This window comes from Ambystoma mexicanum, chromosome 8 (assembly GCF_040938575.1).
Source record: "Ambystoma mexicanum isolate Mex_15411 chromosome 8, UKY_AmexF1_1, whole genome shotgun sequence".
Lineage (NCBI taxonomy): Eukaryota > Metazoa > Chordata > Amphibia > Caudata > Ambystomatidae > Ambystoma > Ambystoma mexicanum.
The window spans coordinates 1,222,121,155-1,222,145,598 of record NC_090929.1 but is presented as its reverse complement, the minus strand read 5'-3'; the positions used below and the strand labels follow the sequence as shown (position 1 = coordinate 1,222,145,598).

Sequence of the window (24,444 nt, the reverse complement as noted above, 5' to 3'; positions counted from 1 at the left end):
TATGCACCCCATGTCATAAATATCCCATGCTTCCCAGCCTGTAATTTGGTGGTATTTTAAAAGTAGGGGGTATTTAAAATACTGCTTCTTTTTACTTTTACCACCATGCCTGCAACGAGGCCCTTTGTGACAAACTCCAGACACTTCATTGTCCTTTTTCTGTGTTTTAATCTACAAATTATACAACCATGCCGCATTAACTGATACAGAACAAATTATCTTTCAGTGCTTCGACATGTGCGTCTCACTGAGCAGTCACCAAAACAAAAACACATTTAAAAAAATCATACCATTATTAAAGATCAGCAATTAAGGTTGTAGTATTGGAAGAGATAACCATTACAGAACGTAACACAAACCAGGCACACACTTCAAACAACAAACAAGACCAATAGAATAAACAAGACCAATAGAAACCCTGTTCTGAAAAGCCTTGGACATCTGGAATACCCCCATTACATTGACAACAGATGCAACCAATTGCAACTAAGCTACAATTACAATTGGCAACTTTCAACAAATCACAAAGCAAGAAAAACCAAATGCATGGAAAAGGGACATATGTATAAGGTGGGTGTGTGTGTGCATAGGTGTCTTCCAGCTGCCCCTATCAAAAACAATAGTGTTTTGCTCTATTCGATGATGCTATGGCATCACCTAGGATCCAAAACAAAAAGGTAGAGCAAAGCAAGCAATGTTCTGGCAAGAATCCTACATCTGGTACTCTTCCCATTGATTTGCCAGCTGAGACAACCAACTGTGGCTGAGGCACGCAGAGAATTGTCTCATTTCAGCAAATCACAATACCAGAAGATTACAAATGGAAGAAATAATGCCACAACACTAAGATGGGTTTATATTCTACTGCCTATATCCATACCAAGGACACCTATGAGCCTAAACCTGCTGTAAAAAGATGTTTTCACTTCAGAAGCGTGTCTTCAAAATCCCTGCATGCATTAAATGGTACAATAAACACTGAATAAACAAAGAAACTGAGTTCTACAAAATCTGGCATACATATATAGTTCTCAATTGCAACACAATCTCCTATTCTTGAAAGAGAAGAGTGTTTCTACTTGAAAAGGCATCCCTCCAAAAAGCAACTAACTCAATAAGGTTGTATCAACATGTTTGCAAATGTGTGGATCAATATTGTGTATACAACTATATACAGGTACACGATTCCAGTGGGCTCTAGCACCTCTGCCAAAAGAAGTGTGATTCTTCATTCATGGGATCCCCTGGCCTCTAGAGCTTTCTTGAGGAAGGCAGGTTCCTGATGTTAAACATTGTCATTGACAAGACTGTTACACGGCCAAGCACCTCCACAAGGGCTTGGCAATTACTTTTTTAACACATCACTCTGTTATGATATGATATGATATGGCATTTATAACGCGCCTATACACAAGTGTTTCAAGGCGCGACAAGGCAAGGGAGTGGGAACAGAGGGAAGACAGGCAACGATCCTACTAGGCCAGGTGTCATTCAGATCGCGCAAGTGCATGGGGAGGGGAGAGTGCAGTACATGGGATAATAGAATAATAGCAAAGTAAAAGTAAGGCCAGCTGGTGGCAAGTGCAGGGGTAAATGCAGACATCAGGTATCAAGTGCTGGTAGAGGGACTTTAGGGATACAGAAAACAGTCCCCAAGTGCGGGGGGTTACCAGGAAGGCACTGCAGGTGTGCGACTGGCGGGGGAGGGGACCTGGGCCCGAGAACAGGGGGTGGCCAGGTAACCAGTGCAGTTTCAGTTTCAGCCCGGAAGTCAGCAGGGGAGAGAAGGAGAAAATGTAGAAGCAAAGATAAGGTCAGCAGAAACATTTCTTATGCTTGAATGATCTGTGATGGGATCTTTAGAAATGAAAGCCCACACAAAGCTGCAGCAGCCTACTAATCTGCGCCTTCATCCAAGTCAATTAAAGCGAGTAACAAAAAATCGTTTTAAAGCTATTTGCCATGCAAAAAAAGTGTTTCCTTTAACGTTGATATTCAAATTTTCTTAACATCATCCATAACAACAGGCTGGACTTTTATGACAACATTTACTATAGCTTTACCTCTTAATCTTGGACAAATAATGTATTGTCACTGTGCCCTGTCTGCAAAAATTGGAGTCCCAAGAATTGATTCAGTTCATGCTATTCTAGGAAAGCCTCCCTTAAAATGGGACATATATAATATTTTAGGGCCAAAGTGGGGTCCCCTCGTTCTCCTCTGCTGGAGCCCCTGAGGCTGTCACCTACAACTGCATTAATGTAGCAACATCCCTGCATCAGTGGAAGGTCACTTGATTTGACTGGGGGACATATTTGCTCATTAGTCAATCAAGGCTCCAGAGATTCTACAATAGCGGACTGACTGCGACAGCACCAACATTCATTTCCTTCCCTGCCGTTGCCAGTCACTGGAGTTGCTAGGGAAGGGCAGAACTCTGATCCAGAAGAGAATGAATGAAATAATGTGTTATTCCCTGTTAATTTATAGTACAGTGGCTTGTATAGCACAACTTCTGGCATTTTCCTCATCTGGGCATGAAGTGTTTGGAATGGCCAGGCATAAATTGGTTTTCAAAAATTGATTAGCACATTTTCCTCAATACAATTTTCTTGATTAGCAAATAAACCTATTTGATTAGCAATGTCGTACTAATATGTTTAATTTCACCAGATGTTATTTGTACTCAAGACATAAAATCAGCAACAATGCAGCATTTTGTGTACTACTGAATTAAGACATTAGTGAGAGGAGTGTTTGTACAATGTAAAGGTTAGATGAATGAATGGACACTGATTTGCAATTGTTTGAAAAAAGAAGTTACTTTTAATACCTAGCATTCCCACACAAGCCTTTACCAATTTTAAGAGTGTAGATGATTACTGAACTCTCTCTCCATTAGCCGCTTTGAACTTGCAGTGAACAGAGAAAAGAGGGCGGAGAGAGCCCTGGGGGGGGCAAGAGAAGAATGCAGGGTGAGCTGTGCTTTCATTGTACAGAGTAAATAGCTAGATGTGCTACACAAGTGTTAATTTAATTAGCACACCTACAGAATTGCATAGCAAATTTATATGCAACACTGCTTATTTCATGCCATGTATCGGACTAACGTACGAGGGAAAGTTTACTTTGTTACAGTGTAATGGTATGAAGATCTGAAAAAGGGGAGGTTTTAGGTATTTTGCAAGTTGTGAGCGGTAGCGGTCATTGTGCACATCAAGTCGCTAATGTAAATTGTTTATTGTTGTCTAGAAGAGTGTAAAGAGATTTGTTTTTGTATTTATGGTGTGTTAGTGTCTTGTTGTTGGAAATTTAATGTAGACGCATGTGTCTTAGGGTGGTGTACATTCCATTGTTTAAACCGGAGTTGGTAAGACGTACAGCAAAAAACATTCCACCCTGTAAAATGAAAATAGAATAGATCATTTCATTTAACAAGCCACACATGTCACAGCACCACCTAACAGCCAAAGCTGCAAGATTACCTCCAGTTCAAAGCCACACAGTATTGCATTTTGGGTATCCAAATCAAAGTAAATGTTTGTTTTGGTTCAAAAGAGAACAGTGACGTTGTCGTATAGGGCGTAGTTTAGAAATACTTTATTAATTTGTATAGTGCTGAAACAGGCCCATAGGCATAGTCGCGCTCACATAACAAAAACACTAACAAACATAAACCTAGCAAAGCATCAGCATGCAGAGACTAGAAGGAGAATCAGAGAAAAAAGACTGTTTTAATGAATGTTTGCAGTTGGCAAGCAAAGGCACAGGTCCTTAGGTCAGGAGGGAGGGCCTTCCAGCATCTTGGTGCTGCGTAAGCGAAAGACCCGTGGATGATAAATTAAGATTAGCTATGGGCAACTTTAGGAAGCCCAGATTGCTAGACCTTAGCACGCTTTGATCAGGCAGCCAGGAGAGTCTACTGGATAAATACCTGGAACGACTGTCATAAAGGCGATACACAAGAGGCAAAAAGCAATTCTGCTGGCAGTGAGAAGCCAGTGTAAAGCCCTTCTAGCCTCTGACACATGATTGTTCCTACGCAAACCTTCCACATCCCTGATACAATGTTCTACACAATCTGTAGCCGGACAATTTCCTCTGTACTCCCGCCTTGCGAAAGGCTAGAGCACGAATCCAGTTAAGTCCCTACTATGGCTCGTGTGATGATAGCACAGTTGTCATGGTTCAGAAAGGGTCTTAACTGAATCTACAGTTCCAGGTAGTAGGAGGTGGAGGAAACAAGATTGCTCACATACGCCCTCATGCTAAGTTCTTGATCCAGAACTATGCCCAGAGTCTTAACTTTGGGGAGCGTGACATTTGGCACAGTCCGCTATCTGAAATACCGGATATTCAGGACTTTTTCAGCCGCGCAACCATACCAACTGTCATAAACTCTGTTTTAGAGTCATTCAGGGCTAGTCGTTGTCTGCCCTCCAAACCTGAATAAGGGTGTAAACTGAAATGATAATCTATGTGTCCCTGATGTATAAGACACTGAGAATCATCAGCATAATTGGTGTAAATTACACTGTTGGCACCCAGTAAGTCAAAAACAGGCTTAGAAAAAATGCTATACACTGTGGGGGATAGTCAGGAGCCCTGAGAGACTCTGCAGGCCACCCCAAAATAGCTTTATCAATCCAAGGCAAGACAGCTCCAAAGGCTGAAACAAGTACATACAACGGTTGCCCTAATTAGTGATAATCAGTGGGGTGTACCTAACAACTTTCTTCTTTTTCTTAAAATGTGCATGGAACATTTTCCACCAAATATTGATGGTATGCACCCCTAATGTTCTTGCTTCTATACGCACCCAACTTTATTTGTCTCTCTAAATAATGTCTGACAGTAAAAGTTGTGCAAAGCATGAGACATATATACATATACAACGTCAGACAAGTTTGCAAAGCATGAGACATATATGTATACAACTTCAGACAGTGTTGATGTTTAAGTTTGGGCTGTTGAGCAAAGGATGACTTTCAGTTGCAGTCTGTGCAAACATGCATCGCGAGACTCGGCAGTCAGTGGCAGAGAGCTTCCTCAGTTAGGGGTGTTTGGGCCTCCTGTCTGCAAGGAATGGTGCTCAGGCAAGACAGTTTTTGCAGGAGTGCAGCTCTGCCTTGTTCAGGCCCAATTCCTCGACTGCTACCTGGGCCATTTAATTTAGCTAGCCACCTTTCAGCCATAGCTGGGAGTTCATCGCCAGACACAGAGCATTGGCATTGTGGGTATGTAAATAGGCCGGAGCTGTTTTATACATAGCTTTGTCAACCCAAGACAGACAATTTTAGTCTCTACATTTGAAAACATAATAGGAAATAAAGCACATCAAATGTCTATTAAACGAACTGCCTGTCAACTGGTCTTTTTCATATTCAATTATATAAAGAAACTACCCTGTGGCAAAAAAGGGGTATTCGTGCCTTTCTAATTCTGTGCCTAAATTCTCTGCCATGACAGAGGATCTGTGTGGGCAAAGGTGCGTCGGTTAAGTCGCAGAGGCTGAAGCCCTAATCTAGCAATCGGAGTCGCCTCATCCCCTCCCCTGCTGGTCCAGCCTTGGCACTGCAGCACGGTCAGCTAGGAAGCGACCACTTGTAAAGGTGACCGGTGACCGCCTTCCCTTGGTCTCGTGCCCTGCACTCCGATGCGAAGCTCGATTCAAATGGGCGCATCTCGTCAATGTTTGCGAGCCTTACCCGCTGCCGCTCCGTCTTCGATAAAAAGTACTGACCCAGTCAAACTTTTTGGACTGCTCTCCAGTTTGGAGATCCTGCCTTATCATGCGCGCTCCAGTGAGTCAGCGAGTCTATTTAAAAGCACTTGCGCCCAGGTAAGTGCATTCAACGGCACATTTGAATCAATGAACGAGAAACGCACACGAACTTACATAATTCTTCACATCATACCACTGGAAACTGGCAGGTCCCGGAAGTAAAGCATTGTAAATCCAATTGAAAGAACGAACTGCCTGCCAACGCGAAACCTGTGCGCGCAGCTCCCTCGGTCCCCCCAGTGCAGCGCAGTCGGATGCCTTGTTCCGGACGCCGCTGACATGCCTGGGCGCCACCCGGGCGCTCGCCTTGGAAATGCGCTCCTGTCAGGAGAGTTGCGCGCACTGGCTGCACGAGGAAGCGCTGAGTCAGCGCGCGCCAGCCGCCGGCTGGAGTTGTTGTGTTTACACACACACAGCTGTCTGTACGCCGGCAACACAATCTCCTATTCTTGAAAGAGAAGAGTGTTTCTACTTGAAAAGGCATCCCTCCAAAAAGCAACTAACTCAATAAGGTTGTATCAACATGTTTGCAAATGTGTGGATCAATATTGTGTATACAACTATATACAGGTACACGATTCCAGTGGCCTCTAGCACCTCTGCCAAAAGAAGTGTGGGTCTTCATTCATGGGATCCCCTGGCCTCTAGAGCTTTCTTGAGGAAGGCAGGTTCCTGATGTTAAACATTGTCATTGACAAGACTGTTACACGGCCAAGCACCTCCACAAGGGCTTGGCAATTACTTTTTTAACACATCACTCTGTTATGATATGATATGATATGGCATTTATAACGCGCCTATACACAAGTGTTTCAAGGCGCGACAAGGCAAGGGAGTGGGAACAGAGGGAAGACAGGCAACGATCCTACTAGGCCAGGTGTCATTCAGATCGCGCAAGTGCATGGGGAGGGGAGAGTGCAGTACATGGGATAATAGAATAATAGCAAAGTAAAAGTAAGGCCAGCTGGTGGCAAGTGCAGGGGTAAATGCAGACATCAGGTATCAAGTGCTGGTAGAGGGACTGTAGGGATACAGAAAACAGTCCCCAAGTGCGGGGGGTTACCAGGAAGGCACTGCAGGTGTGCGACTGGCGGGGGAGGGGACCTGGGCCCGAGAACAGGGGGTGGCCAGGTAACCAGTGCAGTTTCAGTTTCAGCCCGGAAGTCAGCAGGGGAGAGAAGGAGAAAATGTAGAAGCAAAGATAAGGTCAGCAGAAACATTTCTTATGCTTGAATGAACTGTGATGGGATCTTTAGAAATGAAAGCCCACACAAAGCTGCAGTAGCCTACTAATCTGCGCCTTCATCCAAGTCAATTAAAGCGAGTAACAAAAAATCGTTTTAAAGCTATTTGCCATGCAAAAAAAGTGTTTCCTTTAACGTTGATATTCAAATTTTCTTAACATCATCCATAACAACAGGCTGGACTTTTATGACAACATTTACTATAGCTTTACCTCTTAATCTTGGACAAATAATGTATTGTCACTGTGCCCTGTCTGCAAAAATTGGAGTCCCAAGAATTGATTCAGTTCATGCTATTCTAGGAAAGCCTCCCTTAAAATGGGACATATATAATATTTTAGGGCCAAAGTGGGGTCCCCTCGTTCTCCTCTGCTGGAGCCCCTGAGGCTGTCACCTACAACTGCATTAATGTAGCAACATCCCTGCATCAGTGGAAGGTCACTTGATTTGACTGGGGGACATATTTGCTCATTAGTCAATCAAGGCTCCAGAGATTCTACAATAGCGGACTAACTGCGACAGCACCAACATTCATTTCCTTCCCTGCCGTTGCCAGTCACTGGAGTTGCTAGGGAAGGGCAGAACTCTGATCCAGAAGAGAATGAATGAAATAATGTGTTATTCCCTGTTAATTTATAGTACAGTGGCTTGTATAGCACAACTTCTGGCATTTTCCTCATATGGGCATGAAGTGTTTGGAATGGCCAGGCATAAATTGGTTTTCAAAAATTGATTAGCACATTTTCCTCAATACAATTTTCTTGATTAGCAAATAAACCTATTTGATTAGCAATGTCGTACTAATATTTTTAATTTCACCAGATGTTATTTGTACTCAAGACATAAAATCAGCAACAATGCAGCATTTTGTGTACTACTGAATTAAGACATTAGTGAGAGGAGTGTTTGTACAATGTAAAGGTTAGATGAATGAATGGACACTGATTTGCAATTGTTTGAAAAAAGAAGTTACTTTTAATACCTAGCATTCCCACACAAGCCTTTACCAATTTTAAGAGTGTAGATGATTACTGAACTCTCTCTCCATTAGCCGCTTTGAACTTGCAGTGAACAGAGAAAAGAGGGCGGAGAGAGCCCTGGGGGGGGCAAGAGAAGAATGCAGGGTGAGCTGTGCTTTCATTGAACAGAGTAAATAGCTAGATGTGCTACACAAGTGTTAATTTAATTAGCACACCTACAGAATTGCATAGCAAATTTATATGCAACACTGCTTATTTCATGCCATGTATCGGACTAACGTACGAGGGAAAGTTTACTTTGTTACAGTGTAATGGTATGAAGATCTGAAAAAGGGGAGGTTTTAGGTATTTTGCAAGTTGTGAGCGGTAGTGGTCATTGTGCACATCAAGTCGCTAATGTAAATTGTTTATTGTTGTGTAGAAGAGTAACATTTAAGAAGAGTGTAAAGAGTTTTGTTTTTGTATTTATGGTGTGTTAGTGTCTTGTTGTTGGAAATTTAATGTAGACGCATGTGTCTTAGGGTGGTGTACATTCCATTGTTTAAACCGGAGTTGGTAAGACGTACAGCAAAAAACATTCCACCCTGTAAAATGAAAATAGAATAGATCATTTCATTTAACAAGCCACACATGTCACAGCACCACCTAACAGCCAAAGCTGCAAGATTACCTCCAGTTCAAAGCCACACAGTATTGCATTTTGGGTATCCAAATCAAAGTAAATGTTTGTTTTGGTTCAAAAGAGAACAGTGACGTTGTCGTATAGGGCGTAGTTTAGAAATACTTTATTAATTTGTATAGTGCTGAAACAGGCCCATAGGCATAGTCGCGCTCACATAACAAAAACACTAACAAACATAAACCTAGCAAAGCATCAGCATGCAGAGACTAGAAGGAGAATCAGAGAAAAAAGACTGTTTTAAAGAATGTTTGCAGTTGGCAAGCAAAGGCACAGGTCCTTAGGTCAGGAGGGAGGGCCTTCCAGCATCTTGGTGCTGCGTAAGCGAAAGACCCGTGGATGATAAATTAAGATTAGCTATGGGCAACTTTAGGAAGCCCAGATTGCTAGACCTTAGCACGCTTTGATCAGGCAGCCAGGAGAGTCTACTGGATAAATACCTGGAACGACTGTCATAAAGGCGATACACAAGAGGCAAAAAGCAATTCTGCTGGCAGTGAGAAGCCAGTGTAAAGCCCTTCTAGCCTCTGACACATGATTGTTCCTACGCAAACCTTCCACATCCCTGATACAATGTTCTACACAATCTGTAGCCGGACAATTTCCTCTGTACTCCCGCCTTGCGAAAGGCTAGAGCACGAATCCAGTTTAGTCCCTACTATGGCTCGTGTGATGATAGCACAGTTGTCATGGTTCAGAAAGGGTCTTAACTGAATCTACAGTTCCAGGTAGTAGGAGGTGGAGGAAACAAGATTGCTCACATACGCCCTCATGCTAAGTTCTTGATCCAGAACTATGCCCAGAGTCTTAACTTTGGGGAGCGTGACATTTGGCACAGTCCGCTATCTGAAATACCGGATATTCAGGACTTTTTCAGCCGCGCAACCATACCAACTGTCATAAACTCTGTTTTAGAGTCATTCAGGGCTAGTCGTTGTCTGCCCTCCAAACCTGAATAAGGGTGTAAACTGAAATGATAATCTATGTGTCCCTGATGTATAAGACACTGAGAATCATCAGCATAATTGGTGTAAATTACACTGTTGGCACCAGGTAAGTCAAAAACAGGCTTAGAAAAAATGCTATACACTGTGGGGGATAGTCAGGAGCCCTGAGAGACTCTGCAGGCCACCCCAAAATAGCTTTATCAATCCAAGGCAAGACAGCTCCAAAGGCTGAAACAAGTACATACAACGGTTGCCCTAATTAGTGATAATCAGTGGGGTGTACCTAACAACTTTCTTCTTTTTCTTAAAATGTGCATGGAACATTTTCCACCAAATATTGATGGTATGCGCCCCTAATGTTCTTGCTTCTATACGCACCCAACTTTATTTGTCTCTCTAAATAATGTCTGACAGTAAAAGTTGTGCAAAGCATGAGACATATATATATATATATACAACGTCAGACAAGTTTGCAAAGCATGAGACATATATGTATACAACTTCAGACAGTGTTGATGTTTAAGTTTGGGCTGTTGAGCAAAGGATGACTTTCAGTTGCAGTCTGTGCAAACATGCATCGCGAGACTCGGCAGTCAGTGGCAGAGAGCTTCCTCAAGTTAGGGGTGTTTGGGCCTCCTGTCTGCAAGGAATGGTGCTCAGGCAAGACAGTTTTTGCAGGAGTGCAGCTCTGCCTTGTTCCGGCCCAATTCCTCGACTGCTACCTGGGCCATTTAATTTAGCTAGCCACCTTTCAGCCATAGCTGGGAGTTCATCGCCAGACACAGAGCATTGGCATTGTGGGTATGTAAATAGGCCGGAGCTGTTTTATACATAGCTTTGTCAACCCAAGACAGACAATTTTAGTCTCTACATTTGAAAACATAATAGGAAATAAAGCACATCAAATGTCTATTAAACGAACTGCCTGGCAACTGGTCTTTTTCATATTCAATTATATAAAGAAACTACCCTGTGGCAAAAAAGGGGTATTCGTGCCTTTCTAATTCTGTGCCTAAATTCTCTGCCATGACAGAGGATCTGTGTGGGCAAAGGTGCGTCGGTTAAGTCACAGAGGCTGAAGCCCTAATCTAGCAATCGGAGTCGCCTCATCCCCTCCCCTGCTGGTCCAGCCTTGGCACTGCAGCACGGTCAGCTAGGAAGCGACCACTTGTAAAGGTGACCGGTGACCGCCTTCCCTTGCTCTCGTGCCCTGCACTCCGATGCGAGGCTCGATTCAAATGGGCACATCTCGTCAATGTTTGCGAGCCTTACCCGCTGCCGCTCCGTCTTCGATAAAAAGTACTGACCCAGTCAAACTTTTTGGACTGCTCTCCAGTTTGGAGGTCCTGCCTTATCATGCGCGCTCCAGTGAGTCAGCGAGTCTATTTAAAAGCACTTGCGCCCAGGTAAGTGCATTCAACGGCACATTTGAATCAATGAACAAGAAACGCACACGAACTTACATAATTGTTCACATCATACCACTGGAAACTGGCAGGTCCCGGAAGTAAAGCATTGTAAATCCAATTGAAAGAACGAACTGCCTGCCAACGCGAAACCTGTGCGCGCAGCTCCCTCGGTCCCCCCAGTGCAGCGCAGTCGGATGCCTTGTTCCGGACGCCGCTGACATGCCTGGGCGCCACCCGGGCGCTCGCCTTGGAAATGCGCTCCTGTCAGGAGAGTTGCGCGCACTGGCTACACGAGGAAGCGCTGAGTCAGCGCGCGCCAGCCGCCGGCTGGAGTTGTTGTGTTTACACACACACAGCTGTCTGTACGCCGGCAACACAATCTCCTATTCTTGAAAGAGAAGAGTGTTTCTACTTGAAAAGGCATCCCTCCAAAAAGCAACTAACTCAATAAGGTTGTATCAACATGTTTGCAAATGTGTGGATCAATATTGTGTATACAACTATATACAGGTACACGATTCCAGTGGGCTCTAGCACCTCTGCCAAAAGAAGTGTGGGTCTTCATTCATGGGATCCCCTGGCCTCTAGAGCTTTCTTGAGGAAGGCAGGTTCCTGATGTTAAACATTGTCATTGACAAGACTGTTACACGGCCAAGCACCTCCACAAGGGCTTGGCAATTACTTTTTTAACACATCACTCTGTTATGATATGATATGATATGGCATTTATAACGCGCCTATACACAAGTGTTTCAAGGCGCGACAAGGCAAGGGAGTGGGAACAGAGGGAAGACAGGCAACGATCCTACTAGGCCAGGTGTCATTCAGATCGCGCAAGTGCATGGGGAGGGGAGAGTGCAGTACATGGGATAATAGAATAATAGCAAAGTAAAAGTAAGGCCAGCTGGTGGCAAGTGCAGGGGTAAATGCAGACATCAGGTATCAAGTGCTGGTAGAGGGACTGTAGGGATACAGAAAACAGTCCCCAAGTGCGGGGGGTTACCAGGAAGGCACTGCAGGTGTGCGACTGGCGGGGGAGGGGACCTGGGCCCGAGAACAGGGGGTGGCCAGGTAACCAGTGCAGTTTCAGTTTCAGGCCGGAAGTCAGCAGGGGAGAGAAGGAGAAAATGTAGAAGCAAAGAGAAGGTCAGCAGAAACATTTCTTATGCTTGAATGATCTGTGATGGGATCTTTAGAAAGGAAAGCCCACACAAAGCTGCAGTAGCCTACTAATCTGCGCCTTCATCCAAGTCAATTAAAGCGAGTAACAAAAAATCGTATTAAAGCTATTTGCCATGCAAAAAAAGTGTTTCCTTTAACGTTGATATTCAAATTTTCTTAACATCATCCATAACAACAGGCTGGACTTTTATGACAACATTTACTATAGCTTTACCTCTTAATCTTGGACAAATAATGTATTGTCACTGTGCCCTGTCTGCAAAAATTGGAGTCCCAAGAATTGATTCAGTTCATGCTATTCTAGGAAAGCCTCCCTTAAAATGGGACATATATAATATTTTAGGGCCAAAGTGGGGTCCCCTCGTTCTCCTCTGCTGGAGCCCCTGAGGCTGTCACCTACAACTGCATTAATGTAGCAACATCCCTGCATCAGTGGAAGGTCACTTGATTTGACTGGGGGACATATTTGCTCATTAGTCAATCAAGGCTCCAGAGATTCTACAATAGCGGACTGACTGCGACAGCACCAACATTCATTTCCTTCCCTGCCGTTGCCAGTCACTGGAGTTGCTAGGGAAGGGCAGAACTCTGATCCAGAAGAGAATGAATGAAATAATGTGTTATTCCCTGTTAATTTATAGTACAGTGGCTTGTATAGCACAACTTCTGGCATTTTCCTCATATGGGCATGAAGTGTTTGGAATGGCCAGGCATAAATTGGTTTTCAAAAATTGATTAGCACATTTTCCTCAATACAATTTTCTTGATTAGCAAATAAACCTATTTGATTAGCAATGTCGTACTAATATTTTTAATTTCACCAGATGTTATTTGTACTCAAGACATAAAATCAGCAACAATGCAGCATTTTGTGTACTACTGAATTAAGACATTAGTGAGAGGAGTGTTTGTACAATGTAAAGGTTAGATGAATGAATGGACACTGATTTGCAATTGTTTGAAAAAAGAAGTTACTTTTAATACCTAGCATTCCCACACAAGCCTTTACCAATTTTAAGAGTGTAGATGATTACTGAACTCTCTCTCCATTAGCCGCTTTGAACTTGCAGTGAACAGAGAAAAGAGGGCGGAGAGAGCCCTGGGGGGGGCAAGAGAAGAATGCAGGGTGAGCTGTGCTTTCATTGAACAGAGTAAATAGCTAGATGTGCTACACAAGTGTTAATTTAATTAGCACACCTACAGAATTGCATAGCAAATTTATATGCAACACTGCTTATTTCATGACATGTATCGGACTAACGTACGAGGGAAAGTTTACTTTGTTACAGTGTAATGGTATGAAGATCTGAAAAAGGGGAGGTTTTAGGTATTTTGCAAGTTGTGAGCGGTAGTGGTCATTGTGCACATCAAGTCGCTAATGTAAATTGTTTATTGTTGTGTAGAAGAGTAACATTTAAGAAGAGTGTAAAGAGTTTTGTTTTTGTATTTATGGTGTGTTAGTGTCTTGTTGTTGGAAATTTAATGTAGACGCATGTGTCTTAGGGTGGTGTACATTCCATTGTTTAAACCGGAGTTGGTAAGACGTACAGCAAAAAACATTCCACCCTGTAAAATGAAAATAGAATAGATCATTTCATTTAACAAGCCACACATGTCACAGCACCACCTAACAGCCAAAGCTGCAAGATTACCTCCAGTTCAAAGCCACACAGTATTGCATTTTGGGTATCCAAATCAAAGTAAATGTTTGTTTTGGTTCAAAAGAGAACAGTGACGTTGTCGTATAGGGCGTAGTTTAGAAATACTTTATTAATTTGTATAGTGCTGAAACAGGCCCATAGGCATAGTCGCGCTCACATAACAAAAACACTAACAAACATAAACCTAGCAAAGCATCAGCATGCAGAGACTAGAAGGAGAATCAGAGAAAAAAGACTGTTTTAAAGAATGTTTGCAGTTGGCAAGCAAAGGCACAGGTCCTTAGGTCAGGAGGGAGGGCCTTCCAGCATCTTGGTGCTGCGTAAGCGAAAGACCCGTGGATGATAAATTAAGATTAGCTATGGGCAACTTTAGGAAGCCCAGATTGCTAGACCTTAGCACGCTTTGATCAGGCAGCCAGGAGAGTCTACTGGATAAATACCTGGAACGACTGTCATAAAGGCGATACACAAGAGGCAAAAAGCAATTCTGCTGGCAGTGAGAAGCCAGTGTAAAGCCCTTCTAGCCTCTGACACATGATTGTTCCTACGCAAACCTTCCACATCCCTGATACAATGTTCTACACAATCTGTAGCCGGACAATTTCCTCTGTACTCCCGCCTTGCGAAAGGCTAGAGCACGAATCCAGTTTAGTCCCTACTATGGCTCGTGTGATGATAGCACAGTTGTCATGGTTCAGAAAGGGTCTTAACTGAATCTACAGTTCCAGGTAGTAGGAGGTGGAGGAAACAAGATTGCTCACATACGCCCTCATGCTAAGTTCTTGATCCAGAACTATGCCCAGAGTCTTAACTTTGGGGAGCGTGACATTTGGCACAGTCCGCTATCTGAAATACCGGATATTCAGGACTTTTTCAGCCGCGCAACCATACCAACTGTCATAAACTCTGTTTTAGAGTCATTCAGGGCTAGTCGTTGTCTGCCCTCCAAACCTGAATAAGGGTGTAAACTGAAATGATAATCTATGTGTCCCTGATGTATAAGACACTGAGAATCATCAGCATAATTGGTGTAAATTACACTGTTGGCACCAAGTAAGTCAAAAACAGGCTTAGAAAAAATGCTATACACTGTGGGGGATAGTCAGGAGCCCTGAGAGACTCTGCAGGCCACCCCAAAATAGCTTTATCAATCCAAGGCAAGACAGCTCCAAAGGCTGAAACAAGTACATACAACGGTTGCCCTAATTAGTGATAATCAGTGGGGTGTACCTAACAACTTTCTTCTTTTTCTTAAAATGTGCATGGAACATTTTCCACCAAATATTGATGGTATGCGCCCCTAATGTTCTTGCTTCTATACGCACCCAACTTTATTTGTCTCTCTAAATAATGTCTGACAGTAAAAGTTGTGCAAAGCATGAGACATATATATATATATACAACGTCAGACAAGTTTGCAAAGCATGAGACATATATGTATACAACTTCAGACAGTGTTGATGTTTAAGTTTGGGCTGTTGAGCAAAGGATGACTTTCAGTTGCAGTCTGTGCAAACATGCATCGCGAGACTCGGCAGTCAGTGGCAGAGAGCTTCCTCAAGTTAGGGGTGTTTGGGCCTCCTGTCTGCAAGGAATGGTGCTCAGGCAAGACAGTTTTTGCAGGAGTGCAGCTCTGCCTTGTTCCGGCCCAATTCCTCGACTGCTACCTGGGCCATTTAATTTAGCTAGCCACCTTTCAGCCATAGCTGGGAGTTCATCGCCAGACACAGAGCATTGGCATTGTGGGTATGTAAATAGGCCGGAGCTGTTTTATACATAGCTTTGTCAACCCAAGACAGACAATTTTAGTCTCTACATTTGAAAACATAATAGGAAATAAAGCACATCAAATGTCTATTAAACGAACTGCCTGGCAACTGGTCTTTTTCATATTCAATTATATAAAGAAACTACCCTGTGGCAAAAAAGGGGTATTCGTGCCTTTCTAATTCTGTGCCTAAATTCTCTGCCATGACAGAGGATCTGTGTGGGCAAAGGTGCGTCGGTTAAGTCACAGAGGCTGAAGCCCTAATCTAGCAATCGGAGTCGCCTCATCCCCTCCCCTGCTGGTCCAGCCTTGGCACTGCAGCACGGTCAGCTAGGAAGCGACCACTTGTAAAGGTGACCGGTGACCGCCTTCCCTTGCTCTCGTGCCCTGCACTCCGATGCGAGGCTCGATTCAAATGGGCACATCTCGTCAATGTTTGCGAGCCTTACCCGCTGCCGCTCCGTCTTCGATAAAAAGTACTGACCCAGTCAAACTTTTTGGACTGCTCTCCAGTTTGGAGGTCCTGCCTTATCATGCGCGCTCCAGTGAGTCAGCGAGTCTATTTAAAAGCACTTGCGCCCAGGTAAGTGCATTCAACGGCACATTTGAATCAATGAACAAGAAACGCACACGAACTTACATAATTGTTCACATCATACCACTGGAAACTGGCAGGTCCCGGAAGTAAAGCATTGTAAATCCAATTGAAAGAACGAACTGCCTGCCAACGCGAAACCTGTGCGCGCAGCTCCCTCGGTCCCCCCAGTGCAGCGCAGTCGGATGCCTTGTTCCGGACGCCGCTGACATGCCTGGGCGCCACCCGGGCGCTCGCCTTGGAAATGCGCTCCTGTCAGGAGAGTTGCGCGCACTGGCTGCACGAGGAAGCGCTGAGTCAGCGCGCGCCAGCCGCCGGCTGGAGTTGTTGTGTTTACACACACACAGCTGTCTGTACGCCGGCAACACAATCTCCTATTCTTGAAAGAGAAGAGTGTTTCTACTTGAAAAGGCATCCCTCCAAAAAGCAACTAACTCAATAAGGTTGTATCAACATGTTTGCAAATGTGTGGATCAATATTGTGTATACAACTATATACAGGTACACGATTCCAGTGGGCTCTAGCACCTCTGCCAAAAGAAGTGTGGGTCTTCATTCATGGGATCCCCTGGCCTCTAGAGCTTTCTTGAGGAAGGCAGGTTCCTGATGTTAAACATTGTCATTGACAAGACTGTTACACGGCCAAGCACCTCCACAAGGGCTTGGCAATTACTTTTTTAACACATCACTCTGTTATGATATGATATGATATGGCATTTATAACGCGCCTATACACAAGTGTTTCAAGGCGCGACAAGGCAAGGGAGTGGGAACAGAGGGAAGACAGGCAACGATCCTACTAGGCCAGGTGTCATTCAGATCGCGCAAGTGCATGGGGAGGGGAGAGTGCAGTACATGGGATAATAGAATAATAGCAAAGTAAAAGTAAGGCCAGCTGGTGGCAAGTGCAGGGGTAAATGCAGACATCAGGTATCAAGTGCTGGTAGAGGGACTGTAGGGATACAGAAAACAGTCCCCAAGTGCGGGGGGTTACCAGGAAGGCACTGCAGGTGTGCGACTGGCGGGGGAGGGGACCTGGGCCCGAGAACAGGGGGTGGCCAGGTAACCAGTGCAGTTTCAGTTTCAGGCCGGAAGTCAGCAGGGGAGAGAAGGAGAAAATGTAGAAGCAAAGAGAAGGTCAGCAGAAACATTTCTTATGCTTGAATGATCTGTGATGGGATCTTTAGAAAGGAAAGCCCACACAAAGCTGCAGTAGCCTACTAATCTGCGCCTTCATCCAAGTCAATTAAAGCGAGTAACAAAAAATCGTTTTAAAGCTATTTGCCATGCAAAAAAAGTGTTTCCTTTAACGTTGATATTCAAATTTTCTTAACATCATCCATAACAACAGGCTGGACTTTTATGACAACATTTACTATAGCTTTACCTCTTAATCTTGGACAAATAATGTATTGTCACTGTGCCCTGTCTGCAAAAATTGGAGTCCCAAGAATTGATTCAGTTCATGCTATTCTAGGAAAGCCTCCCTTAAAATGGGACATATATAATATTTTAGGGCCAAAGTGGGGTCCCCTCGTTCTCCTCTGCTGGAGCCCCTGAGGCTGTCACCTACAACTGCATTAATGTAGCAACATCCCTGCATCAGTGGAAGGTCACTTGATTTGACTGGGGGACATATTTGCTCATTAGTCAATCAAGGCTCCAGAGATTCTACAATAGCGGACTGACTGCGACAGCACCAACATTCATTTCCTTCCCTGCCGTTGCCAGTCACTGGAGTTGCTAGGGAAGGGCAGAACTCTGATCCAGAAGAGAATGAATGAAATAATGTGTTATTCCCTGTTAATTTATAGTACAGTGGCTTGTATAGCACAACTTCTGGCATTTTCCTCATATGGGCATGAAGTGTTTGGAATGGCCAGGCATAAATTGGTTTTCAAAAATTGATTAGCACATTTTCCTCAATACAATTTTCTTGATTAGCAAATAAACCTATTTGATTAGCAATGTCGTACTAATATTTTTAATTTCACCAGATGTTATTTGTACTCAAGACATAAAATCAGCAACAATGCAGCATTTTGTGTACTACTGAATTAAGACATTAGTGAGAGGAGTGTTTGTACAATGTAAAGGTTAGATGAATGAATGGACACTGATTTGCAATTGTTTGAAAAAAGAAGTTACTTTTAATACCTAGCATTCCCACACAAGCCTTTACCAATTTTAAGAGTGTAGATGATTACTGAACTCTCTCTCCATTAGCCGCTTTGAACTTGCAGTGAACAGAGAAAAGAGGGCGGAGAGAGCCCTGGGGGGGGCAAGAGAAGAATGCAGGGTGAGCTGTGCTTTCATTGAACAGAGTAAATAGCTAGATGTGCTACACAAGTGTTAATTTAATTAGCACACCTACAGAATTGCATAGCAAATTTATATGCAACACTGCTTATTTCATGACATGTATCGGACTAACGTACGAGGGAAAGTTTACTTTGTTACAGTGTAATGGTATGAAGATCTGAAAAAGGGGAGGTTTTAGGTATTTTGCAAGTTGTGAGCGGTAGTGGTCATTGTGCACATCAAGTCGCTAATGTAAATTGTTTATTGTTGTGTAGAAGAGTAACATTTAAGAAGAGTGTAAAGAGTTTTGTTTTTGTATTTATGGTGTGTTAGTGTCTTGTTGTTGGAAATTTAATGTAGACGCATGTGTCTTAGGGTGGTGTACATTCCATTGTTTAAACCGGAGTTGGTAAGACGTACAGCAAAAAACATTCCACCCTGTAAAATGAAAATAGAATAGATCATTTCATTTAACAAGCCACACATGTCACAGCACCACCTAACAGCCAAAGCTGCAAGATTACCTCCAGTTCAAAGCCACACAGTATTGCATTTTGGGTATCCAAATCAAAGTAAATGTTTGTTTTGGTTCAAAAGAGAACAGTGACGTTGTCGTATAGGGCGTAGTTTAGAAATACTTTATTAATTTGTATAGTGCTGAAACAGGCCCATAGGCATAGTCGCGCTCACATAACAAAAACACTAACAAATATAAACCTAGCAAAGCATCAGCATGCAGAGACTAGAAGGAGAATCAGAGAAAAAAGACTGTTTTAAAGAATGTTTGCAGTTGGCAAGCAAAGGCACAGGTCCTTAGGTCAGGAGGGAGGGCCTTCCAGCATCTTGGTGCTGCGTAAGCGAAAGACCCGTGGATGATAAATTAAGATTAGCTATGGGCAACTTTAGGAAGCCCAGATTGCTAGACCTTAGCACGCTTTGATCAGGCAGCCAGGAGAGTCTACTGGATAAATACCTGGAACGACTGTCATAAAGGCGATACACAAGAGGCAAAAAGCAATTCTGCTGGCAGTGAGAAGCCAGTGTAAAGCCCTTCTAGCCTCTGACACATGATTGTTCCTACGCAAACCTTCCACATCCCTGATACAATGTTCTACACAATCTGTAGCCGGACAATTTCCTCTGTACTCCCGCCTTGCGAAAGGCTAGAGCACGAATCCAGTTTAGTCCCTACTATGGCTCGTGTGATGATAGCACACTTGTCATGGTTCAGAAAGGGTCTTAACTGAATCTACAGTTCCAGGTAGTAGGAGGTGGAGGAAACAAGATTGCTCACATACGCCCTCATGCTAAGTTCTTGATCCAGAACTATGCCCAGAGTCTTAACTTTGGGGAGCGTGACATTTGGCACAGTCCGCTATCTGAAATACCGGATATTCAGGACTTTTTCAGCCGCGCAACCATACCAACTGTCATAAACTCTGTTTTAGAGTCATTCAGGGCTAGTCGTTGTCTGCCCTCCAAACCTGAATAAGGGTGTAAACTGAAATGATAATCTATGTGTCCCTGATGTATAAGACACTGAGAATCATCAGCATAATTGGTGTAAATTACACTGTTGGCACCAAGTAAGTCAAAAACAGGCTTAGAAAAAATGCTATACACTGTGGGGGATAGTCAGGAGCCCTGAGAGACTCTGCAGGCCACCCCAAAATAGCTTTATCAATCCAAGGCAAGACAGCTCCAAAGGCTGAAACAAGTACATACAACGGTTGCCCTAATTAGTGATAATCAGTGGGGTGTACCTAACAACTTTCTTCTTTTTCTTAAAATGTGCATGGAACATTTTCCACCAAATATTGATGGTATGCACCCCTAATGTTCTTGCTTCTATACGCACCCAACTTTATTTGTCTCTCTAAATAATGTCTGACAGTAAAAGTTGTGCAAAGCATGAGACATATATATATATATACAACGTCAGACAAGTTTGCAAAGCATGAGACATATATGTATACAACTTCAGACAGTGTTGATGTTTAAGTTTGGGCTGTTGAGCAAAGGATGACTTTCAGTTGCAGTCTGTGCAAACATGCATCGCGAGACTCGGCAGTCAGTGGCAGAGAGCTTCCTCAAGTTAGGGGTGTTTGGGCCTCCTGTCTGCAAGGAATGGTGCTCAGGCAAGACAGTTGTTGCAGGAGTGCAGCTCTGCCTTGTTCCGGCCCAATTCCTTGACTGCTACCTGGGCCATTTAATTTAGCTAGCCACCTTTCAGCCATAGCTGGGAGTTCATCGCCAGACACAGAGCATTGGCATTGTGGGTATGTAAATAGGCCGGAGCTGTTTTATACATAGCTTTGTCAACCCAAGACAGACAATTTTAGTCTCTACATTTGAAAACATAATAGGAAATAAAGCACATCAAATGTCTATTAAACGAACTGCCTGGCAACTGGTCTTTTTCATATTCAATTATATAAAGAAACTACCCTGTGGCAAAAAAGGGGTATTCGTGCCTTTCTAATTCTGTGCCTAAATTCTCTGCCATGACAGAGGATCTGTGTGGGCAAAGGTGCGTCGGTTAAGTCACAGAGGCTGCAGCCCTAATCTAGCAATCGGAGTCGCCTCATCCCCTCCCCTGCTGGTCCAGCCTTGGCACAGCAGCACGGTCAGCTAGGAAGCGACCACTTGTAAAGGTGACCGGTGACCGCCTTCCCTTGCTCTCGTGCCCTGCACTCCGATGCGAGGCTCGATTCAAATGGGCGCATCTCGTCAATGTTTGCGAGCCTTACCCGCTGCCGCTCCGTCTTCGATAAAAAGTACTGACCCAGTCAAACTTTTTGGACTGCTCTCCAGTTTGGAGATCCTGCCTTATCATGCGCGCTCCAGTGAGTCAGCGAGTCTATTTAAAGGCACTTGCGCCCAGGTAAGTGCATTCAACGGCACATTTGAATCAATGAACGAGAAACGCACACGAACTTACATAATTCTTCACATCATACCACTGGAAACTGGCAGGTCCCGGAAGTAAAGCATTGTAAATCCAATTGAAAGAACGAACTGCCTGCCAACGCGAAACCTGTGCGCGCAGCTCCCTCGGTCCCCCCAGTGCAGCGCATTCGGATGCCTTGTTCCGGACGCCGCTGACATGCCTGGGCGCCACCCGGGCGCTCGCCTTGGAAATGCGCTCCTGTCAGGAGAGTTGCGCGCCCTGGCTGCACGAGGAAGCGCTGAGTCAGCGCGCGCCAGCCGCCGGCTGGAGTTGTTGTGTTCACACACACACAGCTGTCTGTACGCCGGCACAAGAAACCTTACGTTACCTTAAAAAAAAAAAAAAAAAACTCCCCGTGCCAGGACATTTCACCATAACTTTCCCCCCTGCGCGTGTCATATCGGTTACATTTGAATGAGTACGCAATATGGCCATCCACAGTGGCGGCTCTGCTAGTGTGACGCTGGGTCACACGGTAGTGCACTGAATAACAGACCCAGGTGTGCAGATTTATCAGTCCACAGACACCCCTTTCGGATCCACGTTTTCGTTCTGCGGGCACGGTGAAGAAGAAAATACTGGTCCGTGTGTCTCCCGCGTCCAGCGGCACTAACGAGCCGGTTAGTCAGCAGTTCTACGCCACAAAATCCCCGTGACAGGAGACGAGAGCACGTGGCGCAGATCACGGCGCTGCGGCGGCGCCCCTTACCCTGCTCTGGGTCCAGCGCGGAGCCCGGCCGGGCCGCGGCAGCAGCAAGACCCGGCGGCGGGCTGGCTGCCAGCGCCTCCGCACACGGCGCACCCGGGCTGTCCGTTCACCGGGCTCTCCCTGCCCGCACCGATCCACGCGAAGCAGGCACCGCAGCCCCAGAAGCGCCGGAATCGGGTTACAAGAAACCCAATTGGCCCCTTGCACTGTTTCCCTTGGTTTTTTACCCTGCGTGCGTGTTTTCTTCCAAAGTCTGATCTTCTTCACAGAGAAGGTGAGAAGCACATGTGAGCGTTCGGCTGTTGCTGCCTCCTTTCACATTCACGTCAACAGAACGCTAAAGGGCATCGCGCACGATTATATTAAATAAACCCCCCTCCAATTACCTTCCCATGGGCAGGTTAAGGTTTCAATATGCAGTCATTTAAATATTGCGTTTCAAAACTCCAAATGGATTTCACATCACTCAACTTCTCCCTTTCCTCCCACCCTTCGCTTTAGTGAAATGATCCTTTTGCGCGAATTGTCCGGATTGTACTTTCTCTGTTAACGCGCCGCTGCTTCTCTCCCTTCTCCTTTCGGCATCTCTTGGAATCCAGCCTTTTCATCAAAGGACAGCAAATACCGAACGACAGACGAGTGGGACATTTCCAATCGGGGAACTTACGAGTACTAAATAACCACTTGCCCAATGTCGATATGCGTGTGTTTTGCGCTTGAATGCGAAATGTTGATCCGAAAACGTCCTTTTTTGTTTATATTGATTTTTTTCTCCCAAAGTCTTGACTACTCAATAAATACCACGTTGCGCCTGACAGTCATGTTTTTGTTTTTTAGTTGCACTCCACGGTTTCATAACGGTAGAGGGCGCTACCCATTTCCCGTCCCTGTTAAGGACAGCGGATCACAACCTTTTCCTGCAAGGCGGGGATTGCTCGTGCACACCCAGTGCAAATCACAAAGCTCTTTCCTGGGGTGGCCTGGGAGCCACATGTTGAACCTAGAAAGGTTTTTTTTTTTTTCAATGTGGCCCAATAGTACAATGCGCGAGCCAGCCAACACCCTCTAGATAGAGTTTAGGGGTGTTTTTCCCACAGCAAAATGTTGGTGCAAAAAGCCCAAATAGATCATTTTAATGCCCGTTTGTCCATATATAGGGATTCAAAAATAAATAAACATAACAAAAATGGCATATACCATTTATTAAGAGCGAGGAATAGTCCGAAAGCTCCATTGTTCATTCTTTGCTGCAAAGAGATGCAAGGGATGAGGAAAGATGGGAGGGATGTGGGAACGGGGAGAGCGGGTAAGAGGGGCAGAAAACGAGGGTAGCTATACAAAAAGGCCCATGGTGCAGAGGCCCACCAGGACAACTCCAGAGCTCTGTGTAAGCTGGGCCAGCCTAGGAACTCCAGGGCTCTGTGTAAGCCAAGTCACCCTAGGAACTCCAGGGCTCTGTGTAAACCAGCCAACCCTAGGAACTCCAGGGCTCTGTGTAAGCCAGGCCACCCTAGGAACTCCAGGGCTCTGTGTAAGCCAGGCCACCCTAGGAACTCCAGGGCTCTGTGTAAGCCAGCCCACCCTAGGAACTATAGGGCTCTGTGTAACCCAGACCCCACCCTAGGAACTCCAGGGCTCTGTGTAAGCCAGCCAACCCTAGGAACTCCAGGGCTCTGTGTAAGTCAGGTCACCCTAGGAACTCCAGAGCTCTGTGTAAGCCAGCCCACCCTAGGAACTCCAGGGCTGTGTGTAAGCCAGTCCACCCTAGGAACCCGAAGCTCTGTGTAACCTAGGCCACCCTAGGAACTCCAGGGCTTTGTCTAAGCCAGCCCACCATAGGAACTCCAGAGCTCTGTGTAAGCCAGGCCACCCTAGGAACTCCAGGGCTCAGTGTAAGCCAGGCCACCCAAATAACTCCAGGCCTCTGTGTAAGCCAGCTCACCCTAGGAACTCCAGGGCTCCCTGTAAGCCAGCTCACCCTACGAACTCCAGGGCTCCGTGTAAGCCAGCCCACCCTAGGAACTAAAGGGCTCCGTGTAAGCCAGCCCACCCTAGGAAATCCAGAGCTCCATGTAAGCCAGCCCACCCTAGGAACTCCAGAGCTCCGTGTAAGCCAGCCCACCCTAGGAACTCCAGGGCTCTGTGTAAGCTAGCCCACCCTAGGAACTCCAGGGCTCCATGTAAGCCAGCCCACCCGAGGAACTCCAGGGCTCTGTGTAAGGCAGCCCACCACA

The 24,444-nt window shown here is 45.0% G+C and overlaps 1 protein-coding gene across 2 annotated transcripts in view; it reads right to left on the bottom strand.

The window, feature by feature from the left end:
• SLC16A12 (solute carrier family 16 member 12) overlaps positions 1-22,502 on the bottom strand; it is an 867,838-nt gene extending 845,336 nt beyond the window's left edge. Inside the window, exon 1 of one of the 2 annotated variants that reach the window (XM_069611325.1) lies at positions 22,211-22,502. The gene's annotated coding sequence lies outside the window, so the exon portion shown is untranslated. Of the gene's footprint in view, positions 1-5,899; positions 6,174-22,210 lie in introns of those variants that run through there. The other variant, XM_069611324.1, reaches the window with a different exon arrangement.
• Positions 22,503-24,444: the final 1,942 nt, after the last annotated feature.